Here is a 15,152-nt window from a genome sequence, read left to right on the forward strand (position 1 = left end):
TAAGCCACTTAATCTGCATAGTTTTGTTATAGCAGACAGAAGTGACTGTGACAGTAAGATAGTGGGGTTGAACCCAGGAGTTGCTGTCTTTGGAGTCCAGATTCTTACCTACCACAGGCCAATGGGTGAGTCGATACGCTCAGTGCATTCAACATTTATTTGTAGGAAGCTTGGGGAGATTTATATTTCCCTAGGGTTGCTATATATATTAAAGCTAGGGTAAGGGTTTTACCTTGAGCTTTCCATGAAGCAGAAGAAATAATTTTTGAGCCATCAGACTCATAGAGGTTGGATTACAAAACTAAGATGTATTCAGCATGAAAACAGAAACATGAAAATGATAATGAAATTGTTACTCAACTTTGAAAGAAAATGCCCTTGGTCAGAACATAGCCTAGACTTCAGGGACAGAAGAAAGTCAAAGGAAATTGACAGTGAAATTAATCTCAATGAAATTTCCCTCCCTTCCTCCCTTATGCCCCACCCCCACCCCCATCCCAAATTTGCCATATACACATATACAGGTACACTTCTTAAATACTTAAATCACAGAAAACTATTTTTGCTGCTTCGGTCTTTACCGGTTAGTATTTCCCTTTGGTCTATCTGATTTCTTGTTTTAAAAATAATGGATTAAATACATGTAAAGAAATTTCTATAAATCAGTTGCTGACAAGTCCAAGATAAAGGAAAATGCGTACAGTATGAATTAGAACTTTCAGTGCTATTTAGTTGTTCAGAAGATATTTGTGAAATCTTTCTACTCTTTATTTTCTACACTGTATGAGTAGACACTTAACCACAAACACAGAAACTCAGAGAATTGTTTAATAATGCCTAATAAAAATGCCTGCCAATCTCTATTGAGTAACTGATGGATGGATATTTAACAGCTTGAAGTGTTAACATATTTTGGCATCCAATATTTTATCTGGCACAAATATGAATTCTTTGTTACTGCTACTAATTCTCTTCTTTCCCACTCAGCAGTCATAAAATAAGGTATAGTTATTATTTTAATATTTAGTATTAGATATTTAATAAAAAAGTTCATAGAACTATATAAATATTAAATTTGAATAAGAAATGTGTGCCAGACAAACTCAAGAATGAAATGTAAGTATCAATTGCAAACCCAAATACCCTGAGTGTGTAGTATAATGCCCGGCACATGCTAGATGCTCAATAATCATGTCACTCAAAATCAGAAGGACTATTACAAAGAGTAACAATAAACTATATTCGAAAGGGTCCATGGTAAACTCTCACACTGAATATTTTGTCAAAGTGTGTGATATTGTATGGATTTGAATCACCATTCTCTTACATTGTTAAATTGTGCAATAATTGAGTCTCATTGGGAAATTGCTCTGGGCCTCACATCATCTTCACTATAAAGTGGAGATTGTCATAATACTTCTTCATAGAGTTGTTAGGATATGTTCCAATGGCTGGCGCATAGGCAACAATATATAGATACTAACCTATTTAATTTTATACTGTTTCTACCTTCCTGTTTGATATCAGCTTTTTTGAACATTAAACTTTTTTGAAAACTCCAGGTAAACTACGCTTTTAAGGATATCTACTCCATGCATTGAATTATTTGAGGCTGCTTAGCTCTAAATAATAACTGAAGCTTAGCTGAACTTCCGTGTTCTTTTTTTTTTTTTTTAATTTTTTTTTTCAACGTTTATTTATTTTTGGGACAGAGAGAGACAGAGCATGAACGGGGGAGGCACAGAGAGAGAGGGAGACACAGAATCGGAAGCAGGCTCCAGGCTCCGAGCCATCAGCCCAGAGCCCGACGCGGGGCTCGAACTCACGGACCGCGAGATCGTGACCTGGCTGAAGTCGGACGCTTAACCGACTGCGCCACCCAGGCGCCCCTGAACTTCCGTGTTCTTATGCTTGCATTATCTATCTATCTACCATCTATTATCATCATCTATCATCTATTTTTAAATGTTTATTCATTTATTTTGAGAGAGAGCGAGAGAGAGCGAGAGCACATGCATGCATGTGCAAGTGGGGGGAGTGGCAGAGGGAGGGAGAGGGAGAAAATCCCAAGCAGATTCCATGCTGTCAGCACAGAACCGGAGGTGGAGCTCGATCCCACGAACCGTGAGATGGTGCCCTGAACTGAAATCGAGAGTTGGACACCCAACCGACTGACCCACCCCGGCGCCTCTAAGTTTGCGTTTTTAAAGTACATTTGTCTGTCTTCACCTGTAGTTTTCTTTTTTTATTTCCTTCTCAGCACCAATTATTCATTTCTTCTTTTGTGACACCATGAAGTTTTTAAAGAAGCCAATTCTTTTGCAATCTCTATCTCTACATATCAAGTAAGGATCCATCCTGCCTGACTCCAAACTTCCTTTCCCTTTGGCCACCGTGTTTGTTTCGTATCTGTGCCCAGGGCCAGCTAGAATTAAGAACAATCGTCTGTGCTATTTGGGGGAGAGGGGCTTGTAGGAGCAAAGTGTGTACTTTTTCTTTCTGCTTTTATTGAAATTGAAAAACATGTGATTCCAGAGGTGTTGGAGGTACGTGGAAGCAGAAGATGGATGGGAGAAACTGAGTCCTGGTCTCATATTTGAGCCCCCAGAGTCCCTGTGACTCAGGTCCACAAGTAGGTGAGTCATAAACCAATAGGTTCTCTTCGCTTAAGGGAATTTAATTAATTTTTCTGTCACTTGGAACCATGAGAAAGTAAAGTGATAATCTACCTATAATTAGTTTACCATTATTCTTTCTTATTTTATCAGTGTCCTGGTCTCTCCCCAACAGTCCTCGAAACACCCCACTAATTTGCTATTATTAATCAGCTCTAGGCTTAGAAATGAAATAATCTATTTGTTAATATTTTATCCTAACATAAATCAATATGCTCTGAGAAGTCTTGACAGAGTTTTGCAGCATGTGTATTTAATTTCTTAGAAACATTCTTTTTTTTTTTTTTTTCAGAATCTTGGCTTTATTTTTGGATAGTTCATGCTGCTTGATCATAACATACTGCTGTAGAACGTCTGTAGCTCTGTAGAGCCTAGCATCAAATCTCTCAGACTTATCCCTGAAGAGTGCTATATATTCGAGAAAGTTACCTGCTATTTCTATCGGTTTCTTATTTTGCAGAGTGGAGATAGTAATACCTCACTTGGTTGAAATGAGGAGTACAGGGAAAGCACTTAGAACAGGGCATGGCATATGGTGGCTGCTTGATAAATCTGCTACAAACTTTTAAGTTAATTTCTAAGTTGATGGGATACTTCCAGCTATTCGAATGACGATTATTGACCCAGGCATTCTGTACATAGGTTTTTTTTTCCTCACTAAATGTTTATTTTAGGTTATTTCACTTTCTTTGTTTACTTCACAGCAGAGAGGGTCAGAAAGGGGAAAAGTGTAAATAAATATTACTCTTTGTTGCCTAGTTTGGTATTAGACATGCATGTCAAAAAAGGCTAAAGCCTTTTGTTTCGATGAGGCTTAAGAGTTTGGATTTTCAGTAGTATATTCCTTTGTTCTTGTGCTTCCTCTGTGTTTAAAACTTTATTCTCCTGCAAATACTATAGATGATCATTTTACTGGACATTTAAATTTTCTAGAATGATAGTGACTGAGATAACTCCTGATTTCATATCCATTTAGACATTACCTATAATTTCAGAGAAGTTATTATATATTTCTCAGCATTCTAATCGTTTAAATATGCCTCAAATGCGTAAGCTTTCCTTGTCAATCTTCCTGCTTTTCAGTCTTTCCAATTCAGTCCTGCCTTCCCCACATGGAAGACGGCTAAGAAATCTGCTCAGATTTCCTTTCTTCAACCTCCCTGCTGCCAGTTTCCCTACTCGCCTCTATCCCAGAGGAAGCCAAGAGACTGCTCAAATTTCCTTTTTGGGGGATGTGTCCCACCTGGCTTCTTCCTCTCCTGTTGGGCAACAGGTGGTTATTTTTGTACCGTCAGCGCTCCCTACCCCTGGCTGTCGGAATTCATTCCCAGTGGAAATGTAGACATTTGAGTTTCTTCCAGACTTCAATGGGTAAATTGCCAATTTCCATTTTATGAAAATAATTTTCTTTTGATGGAATAATCTTTTTCCTAAACCATTTCATTAAGCCAAAAAAAAAACAAAACTGGATTTTAGTCATACTTAAAGGCTGAATTAGTGATTGATCTGTTTGCTGCCTCTTTTAAGAATTTCTTTCAAAAGGTCTCCACACATGTGGATTATATCAAATTAACCAATGAGCAATGGAATCAGAATTCTGGCAACCCCATTTTTTAGCCACGTTGCATCATGGATTTCAGTGTCCTTCTCTTTACCACTATTTCTGAGTTCGAAAAAATCTAATAAACAGAATATCGAAGGCTAGAAAACAGGATTATATACTTAAAAAATATTCACCCCAGGCAACAGTGAACCTTAGCTAGGTATGGGAGCCACTGGACAAAAACCAGCATCTTAGCAATGGGAAATAACAATGTTTAAGATGTGATACTAAGGAAGGGAGTAAGAAAGCAATGCCTTTTTTTCCCCCAAAAAGAGAAAATGAAGGCTAAAGGACCATATGATCAAAATGACAAATGACCAAAATACCAGGTATGAATTTTTGCCGGCAGTCTTAGGAATGTGAGAGATGACACATGTTTTTTAAAGATTGATCAAACTGGATTTTACTTTGAGCTCTTATCTTGTCAGTCTGCCCAAAACATCAGTTTCTGTTATTGGGAATTATTCCCTGCCTCTTCCTCAAGAGTTATACAAAGCTTCATATGATGATCTGATACAGAGTAGAATATTCTGGATGGCCCCTCCATTCTTGGTCCTGGTGGGTCATCAGTAATGGGTTCTCCATTCTAGTCCTCATAGTGACTGTGCATCAGAAAGCACTCTGGCTCCCTCTGCACTTTTGAGCATTGGATTCTCGGCTTTGCCTGCAAGTTCCATGCCTAATGTGCACCAAACCCCTCTCTGAGGGTATGTCTCCTTAACAAGCTCTAAGCCTCAGCCAGAGAACAGGACTTGGAGCGGCTGCCCAGCTTCTGCCAACGACTCTCCTTCCACAATTTCAGGTAATCTCCCTGTCCTTATTCTCTGACCATTCATCCTTCCACCCATTCATCTGCCATCCCTGGACATTTCTTACCCTCATGATGTGGTATGAAATCTGTGTACAAATAAGATTAAAACGGCTTTCGCCTGCCTTTTCATTGTTAAGGAAAAGGAAACAAAGGACAGATCAGTGTAATGGAAAGAACATCGGCTTGAGAGCTATACACAATGGGGCTTAAAATTGGAAATGGCTACTCACAAGCAAGTGTAGTCTGAGTATAATTCTCTCATTTCTAAAGTTAGAACACTAATACTCACCTGCTCTAGAGGTAATGTTGTGACAGAGGTAATGTATGTAATACACCTGGCCTAGAACAATTGCTCTCTCATTATTAGGTTACTAATGGTTGACATGAAGCTGGGTGGACCATTATGAACAAGAAATAAGCTTATATGAGTCTTTAGATGATACTGTCAACCAACAGAGCTCCATGCTTTTGAGTGTATGAATCTAATTCCCCCACCTCATGAGATATCATTTTTCTATTCTTTTATTCAACAAATGTCTATTACTTAAGATAAACCATATCCTTTGCTATATTCTAGATTTTAATAATATAAGCTAATACAACCCATCACAGACTTTACATTGAGGTGTGTGTGTGTGGCAGGGGACGGCAGCCAGTAACAATGAAGTATGTTGACTGCTAAGACAGATGTTGTAGAGGGAACCTTGTATGCACAGGGACAGCAGTCCAAGCCTGAGTGATGGAGAGATGTGATATCTAGACCAAGAGATCACCACCTTCTACCTTACGAATTAATAGACTATTTTTTACTTAGCTTTCTTTCAAGGGGCAAAATGTCTCACAGTTACTTGGGTCACACTTCAGAATGAATAATTGCTTTTGTCAAAATTGTATCTTTTGATTAATTTACATTTAGTTGTTCAGGTAGAAAAGAAAAGAAAAAAGAAAAGAAAAGAAAAAGGCTCTGATATCCACATTGATAGTGTCTCATAGCCTTCCTTCTCTTAACTTGCCTATTAAAAAGATTAAAGAAGTGATTTTTTTTCTTGCTTACCATATACCCAGATTATAATATACCCAGTTTAAACTGGGTATATTTTCTTCAAACAAAAGCCTTACTGGGGTATTACATATTTAAAACAAAAAAACCCCAGATGTGTTCCTGTTAATCAGGAGCTTCTCAGATTTTCTCCGCTCTCGTCCTACTATTCTTACCTAACACTCCAGAAATCCCCAGACAGAGCCCTAGTTTAGCCAGGATAAAGTATGACAGGTCTAGGGAGACACCAGGCTTTCTGCAAGGGAATTATGGTGAAGAAGTGATTCAGAATTTGCCATACCTGAAATTCAGGAAGATGGTCAGGATGACGTTTGAAATGATTTCTAATAGTAAGAGTTTACAGACAAATGATGCTTTACGGAGATATGAACACCTTTTATTCAGATCAGTTTTTCTTGTATTTCAGTGACATTTCCTAGGTCATGGAGACTGAAAACATGCCAATGCCACTGGAAAATGATATAAAACGTTTCCCGACGAAAGGGTACGATGGCATGGTCTCACCAATCTTATTCTTGGGGAAGAACATGTTAACTGCCTTTCTTCTTGCCGTTCTTCCAAGATTTGAAGTTTCTCGTTTCATATTTAGGGATTTGAAAAGGTCAGTATTCAGTAAGAGGGGAAAGATTTGGCCATATTTTATGGAACTCGCGGGTGAGAGAGAGAGCAAGCAAGCAAGTTTCCAAGTGGTTGCACGGGTGAGCTATTATTGTGTGGTGCACACTCTTACAGCTGGTAGTAATCACCCCTCAACATCATACAGTTATTTTCCGGTATCAAATGCGAACACATGTGAGCCTTTCCCTTCAAGGGCACTTTTTATTCATGTTCTTGAATATAGGTTATCACTGTGATCCCAACCCACTTTTATTAGAGTCTGTTTTTAATCAAATGAAAGGTCTTTACCGGAGCCTATTTCTTGTGGGTAAGAAAGTGAACCCATTGAAAAATTAATAACAGAAACTTCTTTGATAATTCACTTAGTTTTCCTTCATTTTGAAAACATGGCTTTGGTAATGTACGTTCAGAGGCTGTTTATTCATAAGTGCCCTACATACCTGTTCATAGCAATGCAGCTCAGAAAAAGCAGTTCTCTTGGAGAAGACTATCATCTATCTTATATTAAAATGATCTCAATTAGCTCAAAGGTAAAGGGTATTTTGGGCTCACTTCCATTTATTTTCAGGACATTCACAAGCAATTCTTTAGGATATACTTCAATACGATGTCAAAATGGTCCTCGAGAGACATATTTACTTCCTCACCTCTGGAATCTGTGACTATCCACTTTGTATGGAAAGAAGAGCAAATATTCCCTTTTGTAGCAAAAGATGTGATCAAGTTAAGGATCTTCGAGAAGAAGCACATAGGTAGGATTATCTGGCAAACGATCAAGGCCATCACTCCTGTCTTTATAAGAAAGAAGTGGAGGGATATTAGATAAAGATCCACAGAGGAGAAAGTGATTTCAAGACGCAGCAGACAGAGATGCATCCCCAAGCCAAGGAAAGCTAACAGGCAGCAGAAGCTGAGGGGGCAAGGAAAGGATTCTCTCCCAGGGCTTCTGGAGGGAGGGGAGTCCTGCCAAACTCCTGATTTCAGGCTTCTGGCCTTCACAGTTGTGAGAGAATGAATTTCTTCTGTTCTAAAACACCAGGTTTGTGCTCATCGTTGTATCAGTCACAGGGAACAAATATAGTTACTTAAAAAAAAAAAGAAAAAAGAAATGAAGCTACCCAAGGGAAGTTTTATGTGAAATGCAAAAGCACCTTCTAGCCTCTAAGAATTGTTGATGGGTCTTTATTTTTAGGGCTTTCTCTAGGTTAAATTCATCCTTAATCCATTTTGGTCCCCAATCCCATGTTGCATTATTCTTGAAGCATTTCTTCCAGTTATGGCCATAAATGAGGTATAGGTCTGAGTTACTTGGATGAATCTGAGCCTGGCTCAAATTCAAAGTTTCTCTGGTCATCGGAGTTCCTGGATATTCTCTTTCTCTATTTCCATTCATCATATATATGTTTATGCCTCAGAAATAATATTAAGCCTTGCAAGAAACATGATTAATTAATAAATTAGGCATGTCCCTTGCCTTTGTGGAGTGTGCAGACCAGTGAAAGAGAAAAATAAAAAGAAAATTTGCAATCCAGTGAGAAAATGTTTATCCACTGTATATGAAGCTGTGTTATTCTGATCAGTTTTATAATAGTAATTATTTTACAGAATTCTTTCAAAAGTTTAATGCAAAGAGGGTATTGACTGGAATCCATGCATATAACCCTCGTGTGTGTGTGTGTGTGTGTGTGTGTGTGTGTGTGTATGTGTGTGTATACATATAGACACAAACATGTAGCTTGGATTCGTAATATAATTTTTTTTTTGTTCTTTCACTGAAAAGAAGAAAAAGAAACTTGGTTACAGGACTATAAATTCACATTTCTAGTGCTCCGGCATTAAAAGTGCTAGCAATTGTACAATTTGAAGGCAAAAATTAAAATTCCATTCCCTCATGCCAAACTTGTCAAGTCTTTCCAGAGTAACATAGCAAGTGCTAAGGGACGCCTTAGAATTTACTTCTTGCTTTAAGTAAGTTTCATTACCAGCATCCTTTCTTTGTAACACTATTCCTAGTGTAGAATGTTTAGAAAGAACTTTAATTTACTGTTTCATTACGAGGCTGTCAACAGACATGTACTAGCCATTTGTTAAGCGTTGGAAAATAAAGCAAAATCAGGTGCAAAGCCTGACAAAAGAAGCCTGATGAAGAAGATGGATATTAAAACAGACTCCTTTCTTTGTAGAGCATCTTATGAAATCACATGAACCATAAGAAATAGCGAATATTGAATTATTTTTGACCTACAAAAACTGTGATTTCATATTGTTCAGTACAATAATTAGTGGAGACTTGGCAGCTCACAGGTGAATTCATTTGGACTTAGTGTAGTGTGCCAAATCTGGTAAGTTTATTTGGGCCAGTTTTCAGTTTGTTTCAATCATACTCACCAGAAACGAGTGGTTCTATTTTTTCCTCAGCGGTACATAGAGACTACACTGGATTTTTGCAAACACCTCTAAGAAATATTCAACTTCCATTAGCCTGCAGTTTTAGCAAAAGAAGACATCCTTCTCATTTAATTAAGTTCCCTAATACTCTAGATCAGTATTCCTAATACTCTATACCAGATAGTATATATTTTAGATTTATAGGTCATATTTTCTCTGTAGTGATTACTCAACTCTGCCATTATAGCACAAATAAACCATAGACGACATGTGAGTGAGCATGGTGGGTTCCAATAAAACTATTTATTCACACCGAAATTTGAATGAAAATATTTTGATAATTTTTTCAATTGTTAAAAAATGTAAAATCCACCCCTTAGTTAATGCACCATATAACAGCGCGCAGAGAGTCAAAATTAGCCTGTGTTTGTTTTGTTCCTGCTGCCTCAGGAAGCACAGGTGCCAAAAAGTTTAGGAAAACTCTTCGTAATATTCTTTGGGGTCCGTGAAGCATTAGGCTCAATGGAAGAGTTGAGAGAATCTTTCAAGTTTAAACTTCCCAGAATCCTACAACTTTAAATGCCTATTTGGGAAGGCCGCCACAATATCAGAATACCAATATTCTAATATTCAGCAGGTTCTGTTCTTAGAAAGAAGATGCCCTTTATTCTCCAGGAGATATTCTCAGCAGTGCTGCACACTAACTTACTGGAGAAAAAGGTAACCAAATCAGAGAAGAAACTAAACCAAGGGAAATTTCATTTCCTCTCTAGCAGAGAAATACCAGGCAGGGTCAGGTTTTTCACCTCCATTCATCAACACCTGTTCCAGATGAAGGTAGTGCTTTGAGGGTCAAATAGAACAGAGCACTGGGCATCCCCATTGAGATCCAAAGACTTCCCCATGAGCTGGTTTCCTCGTTTTGGAAATCCGAAAAGAGATTAACTTGCTTCTTTCTTTTCCTCTGTCGTTTTAACTATTAATATCTACTGAACGATCTTTCATTTTGCCAGCTATAATCACAAACAGCCACAAGGTTGGACAGTTTATGCCTCTAACTTACAAAGGTTTCATTGAGTGATTGATTTCATGTCTGAAAAAAAAAGAAAAAGAAAAAGAGATCCCACAAGGTGTAAGTAATTGGGTGTGAGCAATCCCTGTTCTTCAGGAAAACGAGTACTTCATTCTGAACTGGAGATTGGCCAACCAAACAGCGATTTGAGGACATTTTTTCATCCTCTCCTTCCGTAGCTAACCGCTCTTTCCACACTAGATAACTGAAGTTCTCCCATGCATCCCTGTCTGAAAATTGAGCTGTCTGCAAATCTATGCTGCTTTATAAGGGCTGGTCGGGAAGAGAAGGGAATAGGGTTATTTTATCCTACTTCAAACAGAATAAGGCGATTTCAGCAAACAAGGAACTCTAATGCACAGTTGAATCTTTTTTCTTTAATGTGGAAAAAGCCCAGGTATAAATTATTGGTTTGAAAATAGTTAAAAATTGTAAAATCCATTCTTAGTTAATGGGCCATAAAAATAAGCAGAAGGCCATAATTAGCCTGTGGACTATAGTTTACTGACCCCTGCTCTATTGCATGTAGAGTCATTTGCTTTTCGCTGAAGTGGAGGGTTGTAGATTTCTATACAATATGGACGTCAGAGCTACAGTGCCTGGTTTGATTCACAAAAGGTTTTTTCAGGGGCGCCTGGGTGGCTTGGTCGGTTAAGTGTCCGACTTCAGCTCAGGTCATGATCTCACGGTCTGTGAGTTCGAGCCCCGCATCGGGCTCTGTGCTGACAGCTCGGAGCCTGGAGACTGTTTCGGATTCTGTGTCTCCCTCTCTCTCTGTCCCTCCCTTGTTCATGCTCTGTCTCTCTCTGTCTCAAAAATGAATAAACGTTAAAAAAAAATTAAAAAAAAAAACAAAAAAGGTTTCTTCTTCTTCCTGTGTGCCTCAGTTTCCTCATCTGTAGAATGGGGTATTAATAGCAGGCTATTCTGAAAACAAATGAATGCACGTTTCTTTGCATGGTTTGCCTCATTTCTTTTTTTTTTTTAATTTTTTTTTCAACGTTTATTTATTTTTGGGACAGAGAGAGACAGAGCATGAATGGGGGAGGGGCAGAGAGAGAGGGAGACACGGAATCAGAAACAGGCTCCAGGCTCTGAGCCATCAGCCCAGAGCCCGACGCGGGGCTCGAACTCATGGACCGCGAGATCATGACCTGGCTGAAGTCGGACGCTTAACCGACTGCGCCACCCAGGCGCCCCTTGCCTCATTTCTTATTACTGTCCCAAATATCAATGTGTGTATTACCTGAATTCTACCCACTGAGTACATTCTGCTGGAATGCATATTAGCCCTTGGAAAATCAGCTTCTGCTTAACTCTTACTGCTTTTTTACTCAAATCCTATAGTCTAAATCACAGAGATGATTAACTTTGATCTCAAAAGGCTACAATCTCCCATTTCTGTGCCTTTATACATATAGAATTCCATCCGCTTGGAAACCCACTTCTCTCTCTTCGACTTGCCTGAAAACCAAATTCCTAGATGCTTAAATAGCTTCTCTTTGAGGAAGGCATCCCAGCCTTCACTCTTTGTTCCCCATTCATCAGATTCCCCAAGTCTGATGTCTCTGGGCTGTGTGCTGACTTCTTCTCGAGCACTTATGTTGTGTTGCCTGTTTATCTGCTCTCAAGGTTTCCATGCTGCTACCTCTTCACAGCAAAGGGCTGTTTTTCCTTAGCTTGAATCCCTTAGCTTAATGTTAGGTCAGAAGTAAGAAGTGAACCTTTTTAACACAATTGACCAGTAAAAAAAAAAAAAATTAAAAATGACAGATCAAATTAGAATTGTAGAGAAAGCTTGGACTTTCTTTTTCTCGCTTAGTCTTAATACACTTAATCGAGGGCAAAAGAAACGCCCCAGCCAGGAGGAGACTGGCAGTTTACCATGTGCTGGCTGTACAACCTGTTCAGGATTCCTGTACTTAGATTCTTGCCTCACTACATTTGGTCCTGTTCTTGCCCTGATGATTGCATTCAGTTATGTCACATGCCTGGGTTTATGTCACAAGATACTCAAGAGGAGCCGAGGAAATGTAGGCATAAGATAGCTTCTGGGTACAACTGCTTCTTGGGATGCCTCGATCATTTTATCGGGAGACAGCCAAGAGGCAGCAAGAGTTACAAATGAGGTGATACGAATATAAAATTAAACCAGCAAACACACACTTGTTCCTGTAACACCGACAGGTCAAATTTGTAACTGGTGTGACCTGCATGAAAGCGGGAACATCTGTGCGTTAGAATGAAGCGTAACTGGACCAAGAGTTATAAAACTGGGTTCTTGTCTTGATGTGCCCATTTCCCGGCTGTTTCAGCTGCGCAACGTCATCCTTTCATACCCAGGTTTTGCATTTGTACAGGAGAGTTGGTTATGCTGAGATCTGATATGCTTTCCCAAGCTAAGTCCCATGTTCCTACCCTGCATCTGTGGGGGACTGTTCCCCTTGGGAAGTCCGTGGAGTAGTGACTTGGAGGGAGAGCACTTCAGCAAACAGGATTGTTTCTAGTTTTAAAAAGCCCATAAGAGGGGCATCTGGGTGGCTCAATTGGTTAAGCATCAGACTCTTGGTTTTGGCTCTGGTCTTGATCTCATGGTCTGAGGGTTCGAGCCCCGCGTTGGGCTCTGTGCTGACACTCTGTCAGCACAGAGCCCGCTTGGGATTCTCTCTCTCCTTCTCTCTCTCCTCCTTCTCTGCTTGTGCTCTCTCTTTCAAAATAAATATATAGCATTAAAAAAAAAAGCCCAAAAGGAGCATAAAGAAGGCCCTGGGAACTGGGCAGGCATTCTCCAGAACACACACTTTCTAAAATTTTACTTTGGATATGTTTCATTCCCTTAAACAACTACAGGACAGGATCTGTTGTAATCACTCCTCAGAAGAATGTCTCCTAGACCTTGTTTCTGGCTCTTTTGGAACAACTCGTTCATTGCAAATTAGCCCGCGGGGCTTCTGTAACTGGGAGACTGCTATAAAGCAGTTGTCCAAGGATGATCTATATAATGACAAGCCACTGGTAGGAATCAGTTCCAGAAAATGGGCTCGAATGAGTTTAATAGAGATCCCCTTTTTCATGCTGAATACAGTGTTCCTTGCTCCTCACCCCTTAATCGTGGGCCCCAGAAGCCTAAGCATGGTAGAAAAGTATTCATAAATTAAAGGAGATGACATTTGTGTGTTTATTTAATTGAACTCTTATAATCAGCCCATTTCTTCTTTTACTTAGGGGATGCTGTTCCTTCCCTTTCTCTGATTTTACCCTTTCTGTCTCCTTCCAAAGTCCCAGAAGTGGTCCCAGAAATGGTCCCAGAAGTGACCATTACACCTACCACCCCCACCCCCTGCGAGACTCTCATCAAATTCCAGCTTTGAACTCTACTCTGTCTGTACTCTGCTATATGAATAAGCTAGTTGAGGTTAAATTATCAATAGCAGAAAAGACTATAAGCATCACATTTCTTAAATATCAATAGCATGTTTTTCAATTTTTTTAAATTTATTTTTGAGAGAGAGAGAGAAAGTACAAGCAGGGGAGGGGCAGAGAGAGAGAGAGAGAGAGAGAGAGAGAGAGAGAAGATCTGAAGCAGCTCTGTGCTGACAGCAGACAGCCCAACATGGGGCTTGAACTCACACACCGAGAGATCATGGACTGAGCCGCAGTCAGATGCTTAACTGACTCAGCCACACAGGTACCCGTCGACAGCATTTTAATGAGAAAAAATCATGGTTATAATCTGTGGGGTAATATTTGGTAACATCAAACAATACAATTCGTAGGTCTACATTCTGCCTTCAGTAAACTTGGCCCTGTCCCTATGTTCTGTACTGTGACCTGAGGCCTTCATTGTTTTGGAGCTCCATCTACCTTTGTAGACATTTACTACCATGCCAAGGAAGGGATTTTTTTCTGGAAAAAAAAAAGAGTATATCATGTAAGATCACTTATACTGATGTAAATTAGCCCAAGTCAAGATCTTAAATCTTTGCACCTCATCCTTGCTTTCTTCTCTGCCCTTACCCTTCCATTTTTGCAATTTTTTGGCACTATGTTTTATAAAAACATTCTTTGTACTGAATGTGTTGAGAGGGATGAAGACTTATTCCAATCAGGCTCCTGATATTGTCAAGAAATAAACTGTCCCTACACCCTAACTTCTCTGCTCTGTAATCATCAAAATTATTAACAAATGTCAGCAGAGAGCACCCTCATTCAGTTGGATAGAATCTGAGAGGTAAACAAAAATAAAACTTACTGCATTTGGATGACTCAAACTTACTTTGAAACGTTCCAAATGAATTAATTTGTGTAGGATTTTTCTTTTAAAAATACTTAATATGTTCTGTTCACCCTAAATGGTATCAAACTTATTACTCTTGTAGAGGAAATGAGAGATAAAATTTCAAGCTCCAATTTATTCTTAAGAGATTTGAATCACCAGACAGATAGTAAAGGAGTTGATTCAAATATATTTGGCAGAAAAGAAAGGCTTTGTAACCCACCCCCCTCCATGTGCTTGCAGTTGCGAAACCACGGAACGAATGAATGGGAGGGTACCTCTTCTCGGGATGAGACACCATCATGGTGACGTCTGGATTGGATGAACTATCCCAACTGAATGTTCACTCCCTGACTGAAGCAGAAGCAGGGGCATGGTCAGATTGTAAACACTTAGCACAGAAGAAAAGTCCAGAGAAACCTTAGGGTCCCTAGCTACCCTTTGAGAATTCACTGTCAGGCACAATGGGATTGATAGGCAAAGTGGGGAAGTGTATCTAAGTTTCCTTATAGAACAGAGTCCTCTTCCTCTTGCTGGCTGACTCTTGTAGAAAGAAAGAAAAAAAAAAAACGCGTAACAACAGCAAAGGGACCACACCCTGACATTTTATTTCACCAGAATTTCATAGCCAACTTGGGACTGGTGAAAA

This window comes from Lynx rufus, unplaced genomic scaffold, assembly GCF_022079265.1.
Source record: "Lynx rufus isolate CCGP_SWC_20201006 ecotype Redwood Valley unplaced genomic scaffold, mLynRuf1.p SCAF_12, whole genome shotgun sequence".
Lineage (NCBI taxonomy): Eukaryota > Metazoa > Chordata > Mammalia > Carnivora > Felidae > Lynx > Lynx rufus.